General features: G+C 49.0%; 1 protein-coding gene across 3 annotated transcripts in view; it reads right to left on the bottom strand.

Moving 5' to 3' along the window:
* The window catches only part of ELMO1 (engulfment and cell motility 1), a 385,710-nt gene that overhangs the window by 328,374 nt on the left and 35,158 nt on the right, over nt 1-22,178 (bottom strand). The window contains exon 1 of one of the 3 annotated variants that reach the window (XM_072599133.1): nt 11,368-12,187. The exons of the other annotated variants lie outside the window; for them this stretch is intronic. The gene's annotated coding sequence lies outside the window, so the exon portion shown is untranslated. Of the gene's footprint in view, nt 1-11,367; nt 12,188-22,178 lie in introns of those variants that run through there. 3 annotated transcript variants of the gene reach the window in all.

Below are 22,178 nucleotides of genomic sequence, written 5' to 3'. Positions count from 1 at the left end.
GAGTTCTGCCAAACCTTTCTGGCCCATCTCAGGATGGCTCCAAGGCTGGGCACAAAGGAGATGATGCCCATGTGGCTTGGATAAGAAGAATGCCCTTGGCCTGGGGACTGGGAGGAAAGGGGGCCCAGGCTGTGAGAACATCGTGACTGGAAAGAAAGGGACTTCCTCAGGACCAGCCTGGACCCAGCCTGAGCACCTGGAGCACCACACAAAATCACTCCTCTCTGAACCTCTGTCTCCCCATTGGACTCTAAGCTCTGTCTGTGCTTCTAGTCCTCCTTCTTCAGCTGCATCTGAGGCTCTTCAGGAGCTGATGCTCCTGGATCAGTCACCAGCCTCTGTTCATTTGTAAAAGGGGGATGAAAAGTGTTCATTGGTCTCATAAGGACGTTTGACTTCACCTAGTGCCAAGTTTCTTGGCCTGCGTCCCCCAGACTGCCATATTTCCATAGAACTGTTTTTTTTTTTTTCTGTAACTTCATGCTTTATTCTACTCAACAAAACCCATTATTCTGCTAAGGGCCTGGGGTTTCCCCAGTCTGCCAAAGTGCAGTACTAGCTAGAAAAGGAAAGGAAGCCCTGGACCAGGGAGACCTCCAGGATTTACCAGTGAGGAGAGTCGAGCTGGCTTGTCCCCAGTACTGGCTTTTTCCCATCACATCATGTTGACTTTGTAGACTTGGATTCAAGGTCCTTGGAGAGGTTTTCCAACTCGGAGATTCTATGATGTCAGACCTAAGCCTGGAACCCTCTCCTGCCTTGCCACAGACCAGGCTGGCATTTCTCCTGAAGAGAAAGCTCTCTGCCCGGTGACTTTGCTCAGCTGTATAGAAGACATGTACTGAAATGTACTGAGTAAAACAAAGTCAAAGTCAGGATCTAACGAGTTCTGCAGTCCCTTCCACATGACAGTGTCATGATTATGTACCCTAAACACACCATTGCTCATTACTTTCAGGATCAAATATAAAATCCTGTTTCCCTTTGAAGACCCTCAGTCTACTCCCACTCCTATCTTGCTCTCTTACTGTGACTCTGGGATCCAGTGGAAATGGCTTCCTGCCTGCTCCTTGTCCAAGACACAACTGGGACATCTCCCTCCTGACCTCTGTCTCCTGGCTTCCTCCAGCCCCCCTGAAGCCTTCCTGACCCTGCTGAGTGCCAGGACCTTCCCGGCTAACTATCTCCTGTGGATCCTATGTATATACCTGCTGTGGAGCCCCATTAGGTTGTGAGCTTTGGGAAGGCAGGGACTGCCTTGTGCCTGTCTCTTCATCCCCATCGCTCAGCACAGAGCCTGACCCTTGGGAGGTGCTGAATAAATGTTCACTGACTTCACTTGACCAGTGTCTAACATTCACAAGGAAAAAGGAAACTGAGGCCAATCCTGAGTGGGCCAGCTGACCTCCCAGGCTGACCTCCTGTTGGGACCTAAAGGAAGCCAGACAGTTTCTTGTCTCAGCACTGCCCGGCTGCAAAGAGAAACCTGCTTTTCCTGTTTCATTTATTCAAGGATGCTACGGTGATGAGAAACTGCCAGCAAGAGCAAGGGAGGGAGCAGCCTTCTGGGCCTGCCTTCTTTAGATCTTCTAAAGTCAGCCAGGAAATCTGAGAAAATGAGTTAATCCTTTCCCTCTGAATAGGAAACTGCCAATACAGAAAAGCAAGTAAGTGGGAAGGGAAGGAGGGAGAGAGAAAAAGAGAGGGGGGGGGGGAGAGAGAGAGAGAGAGAGAGACAGAGACAGAGACAGAGAGAGACAGAGACAGAGACAGAGAGACAGAGAGAGACAGAGACAGAGAGAGGAAGGGAAGGGATTAAAGGGAAGAAAGGAAGGATTCTTCTATCTAGCATTATATTGGTAAATCGGGCATTTATTAAGTCCCTCCTATGTGCTCAGCATTGTTGATACAAAGACCTGTCCTCAAGGAGCTTGTATTCCCCTCACCTTGGGGCAGCTAGGTGGTGCAGTGGATAGAGCACCAGTGCAGGAGTCAGGAGGACCTGAGTTCAAATCTCACCTCAGACACTTGATGCTTGCTGTGTAACCTTGGGCAGTCACTTAACCCCAGTTGCCTCATCCTGGGTCATCTCTAGTCATCCTCATGAACATCTGGTCACTGAATTCCAATGACTCTGGAGGAGAAGTGAGGCTGGTGACCTGCACAGCCCTCCCTCACTCAAAACAAAGTCAAGTGCAAGTCATGTCATTATTTCTCTGATGGCATGGTCTTCCTCGGTAATGAAGGACGAATACACACACACCCCTCATCAGAGATGAGTGGTATAATAGGACGTGGTCTTGCTCTAAAACTAGCAGACCTAGATTCAAATCTAGGTAATGTCGTGTATTATCATGTGATCTTAGCTAAGTCACCTCCCTTCCATGAGTTCCAGTTTTCCCATCTATAGAATGAGGAATTTGGGCCAGATTGGTCTCTGAAGGTACCTCTAGCTCTGGAGCCATGGCTCAGCATGTACAGAATAAATGTGTAGTAAGGGAGAGAAGAGGAAGGGGGGAGGAGGAAGGACAGTTTGCCTTTCTGCACCAACTGAGTATTTGTCAAGCTCCTGACCTAGACTTTCTCCTTTGATTTAGACAAATACCTTCAGGTACCATCTGTGCCCAACCTGTGGTAGAGCATTCTGAGCTTGTATTGGTCTGATTAGCCACAGTCAGACGCAACAATGGTGATGTTATTTTGGTCCTCTTTGAAAACAAAGGACAACAACCAACCAACCAACCAACCAGACAAGTACCTTCAGGTCGATTCTAGTATTATTCCCATTTTGCAAAAGAGCAAACAGGTTCCTGGTTTGGAGAGTTTTAGTAACTTGCCTAAAGTCATGCCTACTTCATGCTGGATGGAATGGACTGGAAAAGGGGAGGATGCAGTTTGGTACATTCAGAGAAATCCCTCCCCAGTCCCAGCACACACACCCTCACTCCAGGGCCAGGAATCATTCTCATTCTCTGTCTCTGTCTCTCTATCTGTCTCTGTCTGTCTCCCTCCTTCTCTCTCTCTCTCTCTCTCTCTCTCTCTCTCTCTCTCTCTCTCTCTCTCTCTCTGTTCCTATGTCTCTATATCTCTGCGTGTGTATCTATCTTTCTCTGTCTCCCTTTCTCTTTCTATGTCTCTGTCTCTCTCTTGGTGTGGGGGAGGGGTATGTAAGAGATTTCTGTTTATTCTTGCCAGGATGGTGGAAGTCCAGCCTCTTCCTGGCAGTTTTCTGCTTCAAGGGGGGCATGTTTTCAGGAAACTTTTCCATTCTCAAAGGATGTGTTGGGTTACACTCTGAAATCAATTTTCCTTCTTCTCTTTTAAAAGAGGTGCCTCTGAATCATTTGGCGCACTCCTTTTCTTGGGGTAAGTTTGAACTTTGGTGTTGACTTCAGAGGCAAGAAATGCAAACTACTTTGAAGCCCGGGAGCCCAAGAAGTTCTCCAACACCCAAGTTCACAGTTAGAGGAATGCCCGGCCTGGAGCCGGGAGCCAGGAACCAGGAGTCAGAGCCCTGGAGCCTCCCTGGGCTCTGGGAAGCTGAAGAAGCCTCTCCTCCTCTGCAGGGGTCTCCTACCTTACCAGAACACATGCTCCGCTAGAACTTCAAAGATGGTCAAGGAATCAGCTCATTGCTCCCTCCTGCTGCCCACCTGGGGCCTCCTCTTCTCCCCCTTGGCAATGCTGTCTACAAAGGCAGTTCTCAAGTGCCCAGACTGGGGATAGGCAGCACCAGCAGGAACGTGAGCCATGCAGGGTCTCCCACAGAGAAACAGCATCTTGGGGAAGAATTTATGGCGGTGAAACCAACAGGCTTCCAAGCATCACCCAGTAGGCAGGGAAAGCTGCTTCCCTCTGATGTTGCTACAGATCTAATATTCAAGTGACTTCAAAGACCAGGCAGGAAAAACACCCAGTTCAAGCCTCCCCCACCAGAGGCTTCTCCTTAGCAGTCAGAAAAGAGACAGCCTCTCTGCAGTCTCCCAAGGGAAATGGACAGCAGTCCCAGGCTCCCTTTTTTGGGGGGTGACTCACATCTGCTAACGCTGAAGCCTTGGCAAAACTGCAAAGCATGTACCTGTGGCCATAGCAGCTCAGGGAGGAGCTCCCTGGGCTCTGACTTATCGGCCCAAAGGGGCATGGAGGGGAGGGGAGGACTTGGCCTCCAAGCCTGGTTCTGACCAGTGATGGACCACCTAGAGTCCCTCCCCAACTTCCCAGGGCTCCTCTGCTGTCATCCATCCTCTGGACCTCTTAGGATCTCTGATCAATAAGGTCTCTTCATGCTTTGTGATGCAAGGTCAAGCTAACAGATTCTCATTCCACAAGAGCAGTTGTTCTGGGGTTTCTATCACCAGCTTTGCTTGTTTTTCCAAGGCTGATTGACTGACTCAGCAGGCCCAGTAGCATATCACCCTGTAATACCTTCATGAGCTTTTCTCAAGCGAGGGCAATAAAACCATTGATGGTCATTTTCCCATACCAAACTAATGACAGTAGTCACAACCATGTCTGGGCCTCAATTTCTGCTGGAAATCTGATCTCTCCCTGGTTTGATGAAAACAACAGGGCCCAGAGTGGCCATCTGCTCCCCTCACCAAGCTCTCTGGGGAGGTCCCAGAGCCCCTTCATGGCTAAGGGAAGCACAATGGAGGAGGAGGAGTGCTTCTGTCACCACCAGTCTGGGAGGGTTTTGTCAAAACGTCCACTTTCACAGAATCCCAGAATCCCAGAGTGGGAAGGGACCTGAGCAACACACAGCCCGAAAAGTTCTTCTTTTGGATGTGCCTGACAGATGGCCTTGAAGTCTCTGTGGAGGGACCCTCAGGGAAGGGGCACCAACCACCTCATGGGACAGCCTGTCCAACTATGGAATTGTCAGGAAGCTGTCCAAGATATTAGGCCTAAAGTGGCTTCTCTGCCTTCTGAGGCCAAGGAGAAAGGGTCTAACTCAATCCACCAATCCTGTATGAAGCACACAACTCACCACAGCCCACCCTGGCAGCTACTGCACTGAGCATTCACCCTTTTAGACTGAGAGCCTCTCAAGAGCAGGGACAAGTCTTCGTGTCCCAGTTCCTAGCACCATGCACATGGGCACAGTAGGAGCTTAATAAATGCATTGGGCTGAATGTACATAACTGCTTCTCCCCCACAGCTGAGCTAGGAGGGGCCCCAGAGGGGGCGGCTCCAATCCACTCCTTTATCAGATGAGGGCACCAAAGTTCTGGTGAGGGGACCTGACCAAGGTTATATATACAATAAAAGAAGCTCCCATTTCAAAGGGCTCTAAGATAGGCATCCTCTCTTTTGAGCCCCACAATATCCCCAGGGAGTAGGTTACCACTGCCCACACTGCAAGTGTCAGCCCCATCACCCCCATTTTGCATATTCAGCAAGTCTGCCCAGAGTCACACAGCTGGCAGGTCTCAGAGGCCGCCTTTGAATCCCAGGCTTCCTGACTCTACTAAGCCCTGGTTCAAGTACCATATCCTCATGGAGTCTCACCAGGTTATAGCAACAGCTTCCGACTGGGCTCTCCAAGCCAGCCCATTCCTCACACCGCTGCCAAAGTCATCGTACCTACTTAACAGACTACAGTAGCTTTGGGTCACCTCTAAAATCAAATCCAAAGGTCTCTGTTTTGCTTTCAAAGCCCTTGACAACTTGGCCCCAGCCTTTCTTTCCAGCATCACTGAGCATTGCTCTCCCTTCTACGCCCTGATGTCCAGCCAGGCCCACCCCCTCAGTCCCTCACACTGGACACCACATCTCCCATCTCCCAGGACTGGAATGGACGCCTCAGAAAATCAGTCTCTCTCTTCCTTTAAGATGCAGCTCAAACCCCATCTTCTGCACGAAGCCTTTCCTGATTCCCCCAATTGCTAGTGCCCTCCCTCCAAGGGGATCAGGTATGTAGCTGCTTTTATGTAACTTGCATTTACTCACTTCATAATATGTTTGTGTGGTCTCTATCTCCATACACACACCCCATGACTTCCCCATTAGACTAGGAAACCTTGGCAAGGAGGGGTTGTTCCTTTCTTTGCTTCTGTATCCCCAGCACCAAGCAGAGTGCCAATAAGGACTTATCAATATTTGTTGATCGGTTGATTGAGCTGAGTCTTGAAGAAAGCCAAGGAGTCTAAGGGGGAAAGGGAGCAGACCGATCTCGGGAAAAGGATTTAAGTTGGTTTCAAACAGAAGAAAGCAGGAGTTGAAGGCGAGACTTCCCTGCCCGTTGATCCCTCCGAGAACAGGGAATCGGAGTCCCAAATGGTCCCGAGCAAACCCAGAGTCTGCCCTGGCTCAAACCACCCCAGGGCAGCCCCTCCCGATCTGGGACAGCTCTAATTGCGAGGAATGCTTTCCCTTCAGCTAAGTTAAGACTTCGACACCCTGTAATTTCCACCCATGGGTTTGAGCCCTGCCCTCTGCAGTCGGGCAGAGTTGACTTGATCTCCCTTCCACGCGGCAGCTCTGAAAGCAGCTTTCTCGTCTCCCTGCAGCTAACTATACTCGGGTCCTTGAGCCTCTTCCCAGCCCCCGCCTCTGGACAAGCTCTGGAAGCTGCCACCCCGAGGTGCTGGCTATTTCTTTTATGTGGTATGGATCCACGTTGTCCCCCCCAGGGCAATGGAAGCTCCGGGCGGGAAGGGGCTGGTTCTGCTTTTGTCACTGGGTTCAGTACAGGCGTTCCAGGCACTAAGAAAAGTATCGAATAGGATGACATATTGGTTTCTGAAGCAATAGAATATAAACTCCACTTCCTAGCTGTGTGACCCTGGGTAAGTCACTTGACCCTTTTTGCCTCAGTTTCCTCATCTGTAAAATGATCTGGAGAAGGAAACGGCAAACCACTCCAGTATCTCTGCCAAGAAAACCCCAAATGGGGTCTGGGAGAGTTAAGTATGACTGAAAATGACTGAAGTGGCACTCATGCCTCTATCCGAGGCCCTAATAAAAATACTGAACAAAATTTGACCAAGGACTCTGCACTGTAGTGCTCCAAAATAGTTAATAATGGAGAATATTCATCTAGCACTTTGAGTTTGTAAAGTGCTTCACAAATCTTATTTGATCCTTACAATGGTCCTAGAGATTGGTGAGAATATTGCTCTCCAATTTTCAGATAGGAAAAGTGTGACCAAGAGAGATTCCATGGCATTATGAGACACGTCACATAGCCAGCAAGTGTCTGAGGCTGGGTTTGAACTCAGGTTCTCTCCAGCTTTCTAGCCACTATACCTCATATACTACCTAGCTGGCCTCAAGAAGCACTGAAGTTTTGATCCCGACATCACTCCATTGTTAATTCTCTGGGACTGGTCAATCAATCCACACTGCTTGTTCCCTCTGTGGCTATCTCCAGTTGATCCTGAATGTGTCATGTCTGTACATAACTGTATGCATGCTGTCTCCTGTTACCTTTCTGGCATCTCCAGAACATGGCATAGTGCCTTATTTAGGCAAAACATCCTCAGGAAACATTCTGACGTGCTGCTCTATTGAAAATCCATCTTATTTCTGCCCCAGAAATGTCAGCAACATTAAGGATCAACTCCTCTTTGCAAACATGACCAACTGTAAGGAAAGAAATAGAAGTGTCCTGTCTTCCGAAGGAGTACAGGGCATGAAACTCATACCAAAGCACCCTTTCTTGACTCACCTCAGCATCCTCACCTGAAGGCCCAGGTGGCCTTTCATAAAAGCCTGAGATGAGAATCCCCCTGTGCAGCCTGCGAGGTACTGAGCCCCAGGAACTGGAATCATCTGGTGCCTCCACCATCCTGCTGTACTCGACAGACCAGAACTTCCAAACTCATCACCAAGGGGCGCAGGCCGCTGGTCTCTCCTTGACCTTCTCAGGTTCTGTCTGGGGGCTCAGTCCCTCTGGAGTCATTGCATGCTCTGCCTTTTTCTTCCCTTGCCCTCTCTATTCCCATTTTGGGGGCTTCTTTTTGGTTCTTTCCTCCTTTTCTTTGTGCAGGCTACCTGCATTCTCCCTTTCCATCCTGGCTAAAATGTGTTTCTATCCCCCTCACCTCCTACACCAAAGGGCCTAGAGAAGCAGATGGAAGCATTAAATGCTGAATAGATGCTTCACTCACTCATGTGACAGGAGGCCATTAGGCTGCAATCTTGAACATGAGGAATTAGAGAAACCTGGGAAGACTTCTGTGACCTGACAGTCGTCATGATTGCGGCTGCTCAGTCATGTCTGACTCTCATTTGGGGTTTCCTTGGCAGAGATACTGGAGTGGTTTGCCATTTCCTTCTCCAGCACATTTTACAGATAGGGAAACTGTGGCACAGTGTGAAGTGACTTGCCCAGAGTCTCTCGCAGGTAGGAAGTATCTGAGGTTGGATTTGAATTCAGGTCTTCCTGCTTCCAGGCCTTTTTTATCTACTACACCAACTGGCTGCCCCCATGAACTGATATAGAACACCCACAAAAAACCAAAAAAGCAAAACAAAAAACCAATTAAGAGGCTGGTACTTATTCACCAAATCTATAACAAAGTCAGTGCCAACCCCACTAATGGGAGGGTGGCCTCAGGCTCCATTCAATGACCAATCTTGGTGCTAAAACACCAAAGAAGAGATTGGGACAGAAAGTCACAAGGGGTTACTGGACCCCGGGCTTTGCTTCAATGTTCTTCTCTGTTACCAGAGGAAGATGGAGAGATGATTCTGGGGTAAAAAAAAAAAAAAAAAAAAAAAAAGAACAAATCTTTAAAAAGTAAACCCATAAAGTAGAGATTCCCCTCTGGTATGGGTTCGGGTCCCACCTTTTCCTAGAACTTCATCCATCCCAGGCCAACTTGGTAAGACCAGGTGGCATTTAGCCAACAATTTAAATTTGCAAAGTGTGTTATTTCTCGAGTTGTTAAAGGCATTGTTGCTGAAAGGATGCAGGGTGTCAGGAAAGGGGGAATAAATGGTGATAACTGGACTGGAGGGCTGCAGAGGAAAGGAAGCTAACTAGGGAAAACTGCCAACCAGACTGCCCAAGTCCTAGTGTCCACAGATGGCCCAGCCTCAGTGAGGAGGTGGCATCACGACATTAACCCAAAAATCTGGGAGCCCCTCCTCTGTGTGAGGTATCAGTGGCCAGAACCAGAGGTTCATTGTAACTACTTCTGTTCCTCTTACACATGGAATGGTGCAGCCTCAGTGCTCCCAGCCTGCCAGATTGGAGGATGTTGGGGCAGCCCCAGGGACTCACCTCTCAGGACTCACTGAGCTGGTCCTGGGTGATACATATGCTGCCCACCACCAAACCCCCCACACACACCCTGGGCAGAGGAGGCAGGAGAACATCAATTATCTCCAGTGTTCTCAAATGTCCATCATGACACCAGTCAGGCAGGCAGCAGCGCCTACTGAAGTGACTCGTCCATGGAACAAAAGCCAGCTTCTGGGGAGGCTCCCTGGGCAGTCTCAGCCTTACCAGCTGATGCACAGAACCGCAGCCATATGATGCAGTCAGGTGGTACTGCAGCAGATAGAGCACTGACCTTAGAGCCACAAAGATCAGAATTCCAATCCTGCCTCAGACATTAAATAGCTGTATGGCCCAGGGAAGTTGTTGAACCTACTCAGCCTGAGTTTCCTTATCAGGAAAATGGGGATCAGCAAAAGAGCATCTGCCTCCCAATACTGTAGTAAGGAACACACAAAAATTTGTCAAGTCCTCTGTAAATCTGAAGCGTGATACAAACGCACCCTTTTATTAGCCTTGCTGTATTGTGTACACTATTATGAACCACATGGCGATTATTCTCATCACCACCCGCAGTGGTACGCTGTCTAACACAGCCAATGAAATTAAGACACAAGGCCACAGGACTTCCACCCTCCAAGTGGGGCAGCTCTAGGTGTTCAGGAGCCCAGGCATCCACAAACCTCAGCCCTGGACCCTTGGGGGGCACCCGACTGTCTGGATCCCAATCCCGAGATGGAAAGGCCCAAGTCAGGTTTCCCTGCAGCCATTTGGAGAGTCCTGTCTGTGCTCCCCAGACCCCCTGTACTGTGTGGCCCAGGCCAAAGCCCTCAGATATTTTCCTCTTGGCTTGACTCCCTCCACCACTGAGTCTGCCTCAAGCTTCCTTTCAAAGGCTCATGCGAGCCTCCTATCCAAAATAAAGCAAAGTAGCCACAATTCCTTTGTGTGGAAAGAAAAAAGACTCTCCCAAGTTCAGTGGCAAGTTTTAAAAAGTCCCAAACCAGGGGAATGTTTGGAAAAATCCCATTTCAAAGCTTTAGGCTGTTTCTCCAGCACCCAGAACTCGCCCTCCCTGCCAGCCTACCTAAGGGGCAGCCGCCCTCTTCTTTCCAGGAGCCACGAAGGGCAACCCAACACTTTTGAGGCCATGGCTAGGACTGGCCACACAGGGATGAACAGGATGAAGGGCCAAGATGGCAGAAAGAGCAAATGCCTCTGCTGCTCCCTGAGGTAGGGGGCAACAGGAACCTGGAAAAATGGGGAGGAGAAATACACAGAAAAGAACCTTGGCTCTTGGATCTGAGGACTTGGGTTCAGGGAGAGCTTTTAACAGTCCCCAGAGGCCTTGGTACCTCCTAGGCCTTGGATTCCCCATCTGCAAGAGCCAAGGAGGGCTGACTTAATGCCCTCAAAGCCCCTCCCAGCCCAGGAGGCCAGGGAGCAGTCCTCCTCAGTGGGTGTGTCCCAGCTGAATTCTCCCCTGGGTACCTCCTGCATGGGCCCCACCACCATCATCTCTCTCACTCCCCCATTACTCAGTGCCTCCTCCCCCTTACTGCCTCCCTATTGCTTTGCCAGTACCCAGCACAGTACCTCGCATACAGCAGGTGCATAATCAATGTTTGTGGGATGTAGCTCCCTGAGGACAGCAGTGCTTAGCACACAGCTGGCATATAATAAGGACATACAGATGGGTGACTGATCTTGTTGTACCTGGATGGGAGTTCCCTTTTCCTCTCTCATCCTGCCTCCCAAACTTGAGGAATCAGTACCCGACAAACCTTCACCTGGAGTAACCTGGAAGACGGAACACCTCTCCCACACCAGACTTTTCCTCAAACCCAAGAGAGACTTGCCTTTCCACTGTGATTTTCAAAATTGCAGAAGTACCAGACCACCAGGTTACAAAGTTGTTTTTAAAGTTGAGGGATAAAGAGAAGCCAGGGGTTGCCTACCTGGAGAGATGCAAGTTCCCTGTAGCTATGGAGAAGGGGGGAAAGCCCCCAGACCCTGCCTCTGTCACGGGAGAGAAGACCTATTATAGCCCCTTACCCAGCGGTCGCTGGTGGCCCCAGACCCTGCCTCTGGGCGGAGTGGAGGCCTGTAGGTCATCCCTGGGGATAGAAGTAGTCACTTACACAGCTGTCACTGGCAGTCCCTTGGCCAGGCCTCTGGGCTTCTCGGAGATCTTCAGCCCCCCACCAGGGATCCCAGAAGCCTTCGTGGATAATCACAGAAGAGCAGTCAGGCTGAGCCCCAGGCACGCAGAAGCAGACTGGCCTGGGGGGAGCCCAAGGTCTCCAGCAGCCCGAGGCCCCACCTGCTCTCACAGGCACAGGGTGATTCTTCCGGTAATTCTATGCCGACCTCCCTTTTCTCTTTTCCAAAGTGGGCTGGCCCAGGGTGGCATTCATTCCCTCCTGGTCCCAGCAGCAGATGCAGACCAAACAGATAACAAAGAACTTTTCACAATTAGCTTGTCCTGGTTCTTGGTAGTTCCTGGGAGAAAAGCCACAATTTCAGAGTGGTAACTCCCTTCTCCTCCCCAGATACACACAAGAGCCTCGACGTCCCCTTCCTGCGCCCCATCCACACCCAACAGGCACCAGGAGAGCTCAGAGAGGTGGGCAGAAGGGAAGTGGTGAGCTCCCCATCCGGAGGCATCTGCCAACAGAGGAGGGAAGGTCACTTGGTGGGGATGTTTTCCAGTTCAGACATGGGTCTGACTTGTTGGAAACTGAGGTCCTTCCTGGCTCTGAGATCCTGGGACTCCAAGATGGTGTGATGAGCTCTTCGTGAGGAAGGCGTCAGAGCCCTGTGAAGGCCCAGCTGTGAAAGCTCACAACGTTGGGCAGAATGAGACAGTCTCCTTGACTCAGGCGATCCCTTATCCTTGGCCATGAAACTGGCCTTGGAGACAAGGTAGCGGCTGTGTGACCCTGGGCTAATCCCTCCGCCTGCTTCCTTATATATAAAAAATTGGACGACTCAGAGTATTTAACTCTCAGAGTTTTTCTGAGGAGAAGATGTGGTAACACATAAAAAGCATTTTGCAAACCACCAGCGCCACATGGATGCTGAATGTTTATGTCAGCAATGGATGAGCTGGCCCAGATGGGCAGGAAGAGAGGCCAGCAATCCCAGCATGATTCCCCAGTTAGAGACAGGAGTGCTAGGGACGGAGGGGTGGGGCTCCAGAGTCCCAGCTGAGGCTACAGGGAGGACAGAGGACACACCAATTCAAGGTCTCCCTGTGCCAAGAACCCTGATAAGCACTTGACAATTATCTCATTTGGTCCTCACAACAACAGTGGGAGGGAGGGGCTGTCATTGGCCCCATTTTACAGATGAGGAACCTGAGGCAAACAGAGGTGAGATGATTGCCCAGGGTCACACAGTCTTCCTGCCTCCAGGTTCTCCATCTCCTGGGCCACCTAGTTGCCCTCTGATGACAACTGCGATAAGGAGCATTTCTTTAGCACTTTAAGGTTATCTCATTTGAGCCTGACAAGGAATTAAAGAACCTAAGTCATCAAAATGCTGCTTGTTTTGGGGTCAGGGAGGGGAGGCAGAAGGGGATTGGTCCAGGGGAAGAGCTGGCTTGGCTGTTGTCCCCTGGGGCTTCAGACAGAAAACAGAAATAGGAAGGATTTCTTCCCCCTTCAGTGTCAGCCTCCTTCCTCATTCGCTGTTTTTCTCTGACTGTCTGTGATATGAGTTGAGAGATTCTCTTATAGCCCTAGCTAGCTGGGCAGCTGCCACAGCCCAGTCTTCCCTGGAGGTCCTACTCCAGGGTCCCACCTGACCTTTGGGGCCTGCCCCAGGCTGTCCCCGAGGCTTCCATTTCTCCTCTCCCCAACATAGAGCCCAGGGCCTGAGTGTCCCCCATCTTTGGTCTTCTGTGCTATGGTAAGCTGAGCATCCAGGCTGGGGAGGTTGCAGGGGTGGGGGCTGGGACTGAGGGAGGGGTGGAAGTCAGGAGGTCAGAAGGATGTGCCTCAGGGTACACACAGGAAAGAGAAGTCAAGGAAGGAAAGAAGGATCATTTCTGGGTGCGTCCTGCTCACTTGCCTGGGTCATAACTGGGAAATGTCCTCAGCTGCTGGGGTTGCTGGAACAATGTGAAGTAGGATTCTCCTTCCTTGAGCTAAACACCAGTTTCCAAACTTTGGAAAGTCAAGGGATCTTCTGAATTTATTCTCACAGAGCCTAGGATGTGGAGATGGTTCAGTCTAGCTTCCTCCTTTTACACATAAGGAAACTGAGGCCAAAAGAGTTTAATGGACATGCTCAGGTTCATTCGGCTAGTTAGGATTGAAGCTCACATCACTTGACTTTGATCCAGCCTTCAAGTCTGCCTTACTGGATACTACCAGGCTGTAACACGTATCTTGGTTGCCCCAGCATCTCTGGAGGGACAACAGATTTTGTGACAGCCCCCTCCCTTTCTGAGAAAGGCCCTTGGGTTGTGTGGATATCAACTTCATCTCTAGCGTTGGGTCCCACTGCTTCAGAAAACTGGCCCCTCCCTGGGGCATCTCAAAGGCTTCAAGAGCCAAGAGCTTCAGCCAATGGGTCACGACTTAGCACTTCTCCTTTCTGGTGGCTAAGTAAAATTAGCTCCTTCCTTCTTTCCTATTTTTAACCATGTCTCTTTCCTATGGTGCTTCAACCAAGCAGCCCTCTCTCTATGTGGCTGATGGAGCTTGCCAGGGAAGGGGCTCTCTAGCAGTTACAGGGGTCCTGGCCCCTCAGTGTGACTTCATGGGGGCAGCTGAACCAATTGAATGACAACAACAGTGAGTTTCAGTTCAATAAAGCAAGTAGAAAGATTAACAATGAATTGGAAAAGAATGCTTTGTTAGGCAGTCTACATTCCTCAAATGTTCCAGTAGAGGCAAGATACCCATTTCTCAGGGATGACTTGTGCTTCCTGCCCTGGGTTGGAGGGTAGGCAGCAGGAAACAGAAAGTCCCTTTCAACTCCATGACTTTATAACCAGGAGAAAACTGGGGAAACAGTGCAAAGGTGGGGGGAGGGATGATACTTCATTTTTATGTGCAATTGATCAGTGAGTATTAAACCCCTACGAAGTACTGGGCACCATGTGGTCTGCAATATTTCTGCCTTATTTCTATCTTTTCTATCTCTACACAAGCTTAAAAAAGAAAAAAAAGTCATACAAGTAGAAACCTCCTCCATAGACAAAGAAAGTGAAGGCCAGATGGGAGATGTCAGAGGATAGCCTGGCCAAGGTGGCAATATTGCTTTACAGATGAGGAAAGGGATTCTATGAGGTTAGGTGACCTGCCCCAGAATCACACAACCAGAAAGTGTTAGAGGCAGGCTGTGAGCCCAGGTGTACCTGGATTACCATCCAGCACTTCATCCACTTCACTACTGTTGACTCCATGACTATCCCATAGGAGCATGTGCTTTGAAAGGTTTTGCTTTGTTTTATTTTCCAGGAAAGATAACAGAAACAGAGACCTAGGACAGAAAGGCCTTGAGGGTGCATCTAGTACCACTCCTGCATTTTACAGATGAGGAAACAGTGAGCCAAGAAAGAGGAGGGTCCTGCCCAAGGTCACACAGGGAGTAAAAAGCAAAGCCAGGGACTGAGCCCAGGTCCTGAAACAGTACTTAATGACAGGTCAGTTACTGTGTTCTCTTTGTTAGCCCACTGACCTGGAATTAGGCTCATAATAGACTAACTGCAGAGCCTTTGCTCAAGATAGGTTAGGCAGAGTCATCTACATCAACTCTGTGACTAACTACTCTGTTAACCTGATAGCCTAGTTATGGGTGGAACAAAGATTCTCTCAATGAAGGTCTATACTGCTCATTGAAAAAATAAATGAGGAGATGAGTTAGTAACTGGAGTGAATTTAAGCCTGTATCCAACGTATCTTATTTCAGGAATAAGAAAAACATTACCAACTTTATCCTGCAAAAGTATGCATACCCCACAATGATGGCTCAGCCAAGGCTTTTTATGTAATAACATAAGGATCCGAAACCACCACCAAGAGCCCCTGTCAGACCGCTTGGCTTCTTAACCGTTTACAACATTCCCCCATGAAACTAACCATCCCCTGACATTGTCTCCTACTCCTCCCCACCCTTCCCTCCAAGCTAGGATCATGTTTCCACAAACTCAAGTATAGTCTCTACACTCAGATTCAGATTCTGGCTCTGGGGGAGGGAGAAACAGACTATGTCTAGGAAAAAGGAGTATTTGCCTTCACTATGGACTTCCTCATACACCAAGAAATTACGTGTGCAGAAAAGAGGACCAGAACTCTTGATGGTGGTACTTCCCCATGACAGAAGACTCAGAAGTGCTGAGCTAACCCCCTAAGGGGAGTCCTGAGCTCTAAAATCATGATGAGCACATAGGGAAGGGGCTGAGATCAGACAAAGAGCTGATGGATTCCACTAAAATTTTAAAATCTGCGGGTCCTGCCCACCCTTAAAAAAACTGTACCCTCCCTCCAGGCTAGGGAAGCCTCTAGAAAGTCAGATCTCCTCCTGTAAATCAGCCTGTAAAGGTTTCACGTTGATTCCACCAACATTGGTTTTAAGATCTTTCGCTTTCTGGGATCCAAGTAAGGACAGAAGAGCAGCAAAAAGACAAAAACAGTCTCTCTATACTAAGGGCAGAATCCTCCAAGACATTTTAAAGACAAGCAAGATGAGCAAGTGAACTTCCTCTACAGCCTAGGCTAGCTCCCTGCTTTCCTAGCAAGCTTTCAATGGTCACTAACACTTTTTTGTTTCCTGATCAAGACCCTGATCACCTGAGCCAAAGAAAACCTTAGGAATTCCAGCACAATTGCTTCCTTCCTTCCCATGGAAAAGTCAAAGAAGAGAGATTGCTGGATCTTAGTGCTCCCTAAACCAATGGCCATCCCTACCTTCACCTTCCACATTAAGCAGTGGAATTTATAACATACTCTCTGCACAGTTCATTGCCAGAATATTGGGCACCAAGGGGTGCGCAAGGGAAGTCAAATCGGTGAATATTTACTAAGCACCTACTGTATACCAGGCTCTGTGCCCAGTACTAAGGGTACACAGAAAGGCAAGAGCCAATGCCTGCTCTCAAGGAGATCACAGGCTCTCTCCACCAACACCAGAGAAGGAATTTAGATACAGTCTCAATAACATGATCACACAGAGGTCATAAAATCCCAGATTTAATATCTGGAGGTGGCCTCTGAGGTCACCTAGTCCAACACAACTGTTTTACAGATGAGGTTAACTTTGATTGCTAGCCCCTGGGCATTGACATGCAGCTTAGTATAAAACAGGGTGGCTAAGGGTGTCTGTCACCAACGATGTCATGAAATATGAAAGGCTGTGCAAAGTGAGGCCAAATCAGGGACACTTGGTGAGTGCTGTCTCCACTCACCATAGGTAACACTACACAACTTGAATACAATTCAAAAAGTTTTTATTAAGCAGTGAGACTAGCTATTAAGGTAGTGGAAGACGTTGGAGATACAAAGAGATATGGAAGCAAAAGGGTCCTTGTCCTCAGGGTACTTACATTCTGCTGAGTGTTTGCATCCCTCTGCTCTCCCTTGCTCCTCCTTCCCCAAACCAGGTTTCATCATATTTGGCAGCAGCTGCTTCAGCCTGCTGCCTCCATTCTGTACCACTTGTCCCCAATGCCCCCCCCCCCAAAAAAAACTTCTGCTTCACCCTGGGTCATCTGGTCAGCTTCACTATCCATAGCATGGCTTTCCTCACCACTTCCTGGCCATCCCCACACCACCTCCCTTGGATGTGTAATCTTCCCCCATTAGAATGTGAGCTCCTTGAAGAAAGGATTATCTTGCTTCCTTCTATTTGTATAGCCCAGTGCTTGACATCTCCGGAGCACTTGATAAAGGCTCCAGATAAGATGCTTAGAGGTTGTTGTGTTAGTTCTTCACTGCTGAAGAAGACTGTGCCATCAGAGAAATGATGACATGACTTGCACTTGACTTTGTTTTGAGGTCTCCTATCCTGGGCCATCTCCAGTCATCCTGATGAATATCAGGTCACTGGATCCAGATGGCTCTGGAGAAGTGAGGCTGGTGACCTGCACAGCCCTGCCTCACTCAAGATGATTTACATGGTAACTCAAGAGAGTGAAATTGGTCATTTTCAGACAAAGAGAGGTCATTGCTCCCTATAGTTTGTAGTGAATGTTTTATCACGTTGGGCTTGTCCAAAACTCGCTTCTTGGGTGCCTCAGTTCTTCTTCACGACCATCTATTCTGTTCCATTTATCTGTTTCTTGGGTTTTTCTCCAGCAGCAGATGGGGCCGACAATCACTGCTTTGGAGCAGGACTTAATAATAACGTGTGGTGGTAAGTTCCCTAGTTCCTTGTATTTTCCTTCCTAATTCTCCTTGAACTCCTTGATGAGTTCTTCTTCCATATAAACTGTGTTATCTCTTTAGCTAATTTACTGAAGTCACTTGCTGGTATTTGGATTAGGACTCAAAAATAGTCAAATGTAGATATCTGTGATTTTCTCCATGTGGATGGTCCCTCTAATGACACAGATCTCAGCCCCTCATCCCAAGGATTCTCATCCTTGCCCTCCCATAGGCTCATTGCCATCATAGGGATGACCCAACATGCTGGAGGTCTTCCTCCTCCTCTTCTGACAGTGTGAGGGCACCAGTGGACTCTCCAGTCACCTGCCTCTCCTCTCCCTCTCATCACATGGCCAACCAGTCTTCTTTTATGTTCACATATTTCCTGCTCTTTTTCAAAGCTCCCTGTTGGTCCTATGTTGCAGCCTGTTCATGTCCACCATGTGCCTTTCCAATGGCACTCAGCTTCAGTTCCTCAGACACCCTTCTGTTCAATGTCTCAAAGTTATAAAACACCAGGAGACATTCTCTTGAATCCTCTCCGCCAACATGGTATCTCCCATGCACACAGCCCAGTCATTCAAAGTCCCTTGAAGGGCATCAAGATAGGTGGAGCCTGGCACTAGGCAAGGCATGACACAGGAAGAATCATGTTCACCACAGGGGCCTGGCACCATCATGGCGAAGACTGAGCAGAGTCCAAGTGGGAAAAGGGTTCCCTGTGGATGGCGAGGTCCCTCAAAGGCTTCTGTTTCTGGATGATACTGTGCATGGGGACTAAGCTCAGAAGATTGTGCCACTTCCTCCTGCTCATAGCTCTGTAAAATCTGGGTCTTATACCAAGCCTATAAACCAAAACAAAGAGATCCAGGGGAATGTCAGATCTACATTCATTCAGTCTTGGGACCAAAAGGAATCTCAGAAGTATTGGAGGCCAGGGTTTGAACCCAGGTCTCCAGACTCCAAATTCCAATTTTTTTATACTGCACTGCTTCTGAGTAAAGCAAGGAACTATTTTCTCATTTACAAGTAAAATTCCATTAGCGTTTTAAAAATACACACACAACACAGGAACCGGAACAAACAAAACACCACCTTAAATCAGCCTTGTAGGCAGTTGGCTCCTCCCTTGGGGCACCACTGGGAAGCTGGGGAGGCTTATGCTGTCCCCTTCCTGGCTGCTCCAATCTAGTGGCTTCAAGTGGCCAGCCCATCCTCCTTGCCAACCTTCTTCTTTTAAACACAACCAGAAGTCAGCCAAGACCAGTCTCCCAACTGCTGGTTGAGTGAGTATGACATATGAGCCTGAATGGGAGCCAGCATCATCAGTCTTCCCTGGATCTATTGTGTGGGGAGATACTGGGTGGGGGAGGGGAGCCCTGAGATCCCATTTTAGCCTGACCCTCCAGGATAAACCTGATCAGAGCCTTTTGGGACAGGGGGAAGTTGTGATCGATCCCCTTCCTTTCAGAGCTGTCCCGGGCATGCAGAGAAGCCACATTCACTCCTCCAGCGACTCCTTCAAGGACCTTTCCAAACAACTGACAAACATGTATTATGCTCCTGCTATGGGCCAGACACTAAGAAGACAAGAAAAAACAAAGCATCTCCTGCCCTGAGGGAACTTACATTCTATCTGGGAAAACGTTGTTCAGTCATTTGAGTCGCATCCAACTCTTTGTGACCCTCTTTGGGGTTTTCTTGGGCAAAGATACTGGAGTGACTTGCCCCGGCCTTCAGCTCATTTTCCAGATGAGGGAACTGAAGCAAACAGGGGGAGGTGACCTGTCCAAGGTCACACACCTAGTTAGTGCCTGAGGCCAAATTTCAGGTCTTCCTGACTCCAGGCCCAGAGTGCTCTCCACTGCTCCACCTAGCTGCTCCAGGAGAAAGGAAGAAGGTGCTTAACAGATGCTTATTGACTGATATGTAACATGTATACATTTTCCTAACACAGACTGATCCTGTAAACTTTATCTTTACCTCAGTAGGCCCTCTTGATTCTTCCTGACCCTAGATTCAGGGATAGAAAGAAAGAAAGAAAGGAAGGAAGGAAGGGAAGGAGGGAGGCAAGCTGTCCAGGAGTGGAAGGAGCTTCATGAGGTGGTTGGGAAAGCTTGTCATTACAGGTCTTTGGGAGAAGCCTTGATATATACTGGTCAGGCTGCTCTCATGGTCAAGCCCTAGAAGCAGCAGATGGCTGCTGAGGTCCCTCTGACCTTTGGATTTCTGTGACTTAAAGACAGACCACAGATGGGGAGGTTGGTTGAGGGAAGATGGAGCCTGGCCGAGCCTTCAACAGTCTCCCAGACAAAGGAAGGAGGCAATTGCTGCCAACAGGAGACGGAGGAAGACTTTGCTGAGGGGATGACTTTGTAAATGCAGGAGGAAGTTCATGCTCTGAGCCCCACTAAGGTCCAAAAGGTTCCCATAAAGATCTTTCCAGAGCTGCCTATAGAGCCTCAGGAAGTTGTGATGAGAGCACACTAATGGTCCAATGCCTGGGACACAGGGAGGTACCTGTGTCAGGATGTCAGCTTGGCAGGAGAATGGCCTGACTCTTCTTAGAAGGAAATAGATTGTCCTGTGACAATCACAGGGGGTCTCTCTCTCTCTCTCTCTCTCTCTCTTTCTCTCTCTCTCTCTCTCCTCTCTCTCTCTGTCATCACGGCAAGATCCTAGCCAGAGTTCTTCTTAACGGGCTGATCCTTCACCTGGAAGATGGTTATCTATCTGAGGGCCAGAAAGGGCTGAGGAATTGTGGATGCAGTATTTGTTACCTGATAACTCTAGGAGAAATGCCAGGAACAGAACAGGGGTCTGTACACAATGTTTGTCAGTCTAACCAGGGCCTTTGATTTATCAGCCATGCTCTATGAGCAAAGCAGAACTGCAATAGTCCAAAAGAAACGTGAGATGCACACATCCAGAGAATCTACCCCAATGTTCCCATAGCCTATTGGTGCTCGACCTGTGGGAGAGCATTCTGAGCTCTTACTGGTCTGATCAGTCACAGTCAGACTTGCTGCAACTTGACCCCAACATAGTGATGTCATTTGGGTCCTCTCCAAGCACAGAGATCAATCAACCAATCTTAAAATCCCCACCCAGACACTGTCTTCCATAGCGCCCTCTTGACCTGTGGCTGGTCAGAAGGTCCCTCTCTTTCTTTCTCTCCTATGTTCCCCAGATACTTCTTAGTTACTGACTGTTTCCTAGTCATTCCTATCCAGACCCCTGAACTCCACTAAAAGATGTCAGGGTCCCAAAGGGCAAAATTGTGGGGCAGCCTACAGAGAGCCCCAGGGCCTCATTCAATAAATGTCTTCCTTTCACAAAGGAAGGAAGGGCTAGAGTTGAGATTAAAACCCAGACCCCCTCATCACAGCAGTTTGTCCACTAAAGACAGATGAACCCCACACACACATGATTTCTATTTGGATGTTGGGAGACAAGAAACGCAGGATTGGGTCCAGGGTGAGGAGTCAGAGGGAAAGCGAAGGCCAGACGGAGACTTAAAAACAACAGAGCCTCTTTTCTTCAGCTGAATAGAGCACATAGCCTAGTCTATAAATCCATCATCCCCTTCTCTGTCCCTGCTGCTCAGCTGGACACTGATGTCAGTACAGGGGCCAAGGGAATGCTCAGGAGGACGTGGCAGTGACAGGGGCCAGAAATCAGGAGCAGGCAGCCAGGGCCATTTGGATATTTTACCAAACAGTTATGGAGATAGGAAAACCAACACACCTTTCCCTGGGGTAGGACTGTGAGGTACTTGGTGGTCCCTGCTGAATGTTCTGCTTTCCCTGAGCCTTTGGGTCAGGACACTGAAGGAACAAGACTGAGGCACCATCCTGGTCACAAACAACCTGATGATGGAGAAGAGGTAATTGGTGTTTCCATCCCTCAAATGGCCGCTTGCGTAGGCCAGCTGGTGTTCTGAAGGTGCGATAAACAGAAGGGAGGGTTTGCCTTTAAGCGCCTCGCTGTAGTACTTCCACAGGTCTTTAATGCCCACGTTCTCCAGAAAACATCTTCCAAAAAAGAAGGTTAAAATTGGAACAAGCGTACTGGGAAAACTAAGCCATTGCTGGCTGATGGGCTTTCCTTCTGATGCGTTCTGTAATTTCCCCTATCACTCTGGCTCGTGATGACAGGCTTGGGTCAAAGCATCTGGAGTTTCTGACACTCAGAGCTCGGCATCCAGCTTCACTCATAACACAGACATTGAGGCAAGCCCTTGAACTTGGGGCACCAGAGGAAGGCCTCCATAACAGGGAAGGGAGAACCACTTGCATGAGAAGGAGGCAGAACCAGTTCGGGCTAAGAGACTGGACAGCAGCTGTATTTCCATGACTCAGTATCCCAATTTAGCCACAAATTTTTAAATACAGAAAAGGGACTTCAACACTCACAGACTAGTTCACAGGAAATGTCAAAGGCACTCAGACCACCAAATGGCCATGAGGAATCACAGAATTGTAGACTCTTCCAAGAAACTCTCCCACTCCCCACCCAGGGCATCTCACACAACTCATCTGTGCCCCAGAGCTCCCACGGTGCCCCAAAGGCCAGCA

The sequence above is a fragment of the Notamacropus eugenii genome, chromosome 3, assembly GCF_028372415.1.
Source record: "Notamacropus eugenii isolate mMacEug1 chromosome 3, mMacEug1.pri_v2, whole genome shotgun sequence".
Taxonomy (NCBI): Eukaryota; Metazoa; Chordata; class Mammalia; order Diprotodontia; family Macropodidae; genus Notamacropus; species Notamacropus eugenii.
The sequence above is the reverse complement of the archived record's forward strand: the minus strand, read 5'-3'. Positions and strand labels throughout refer to the sequence as shown.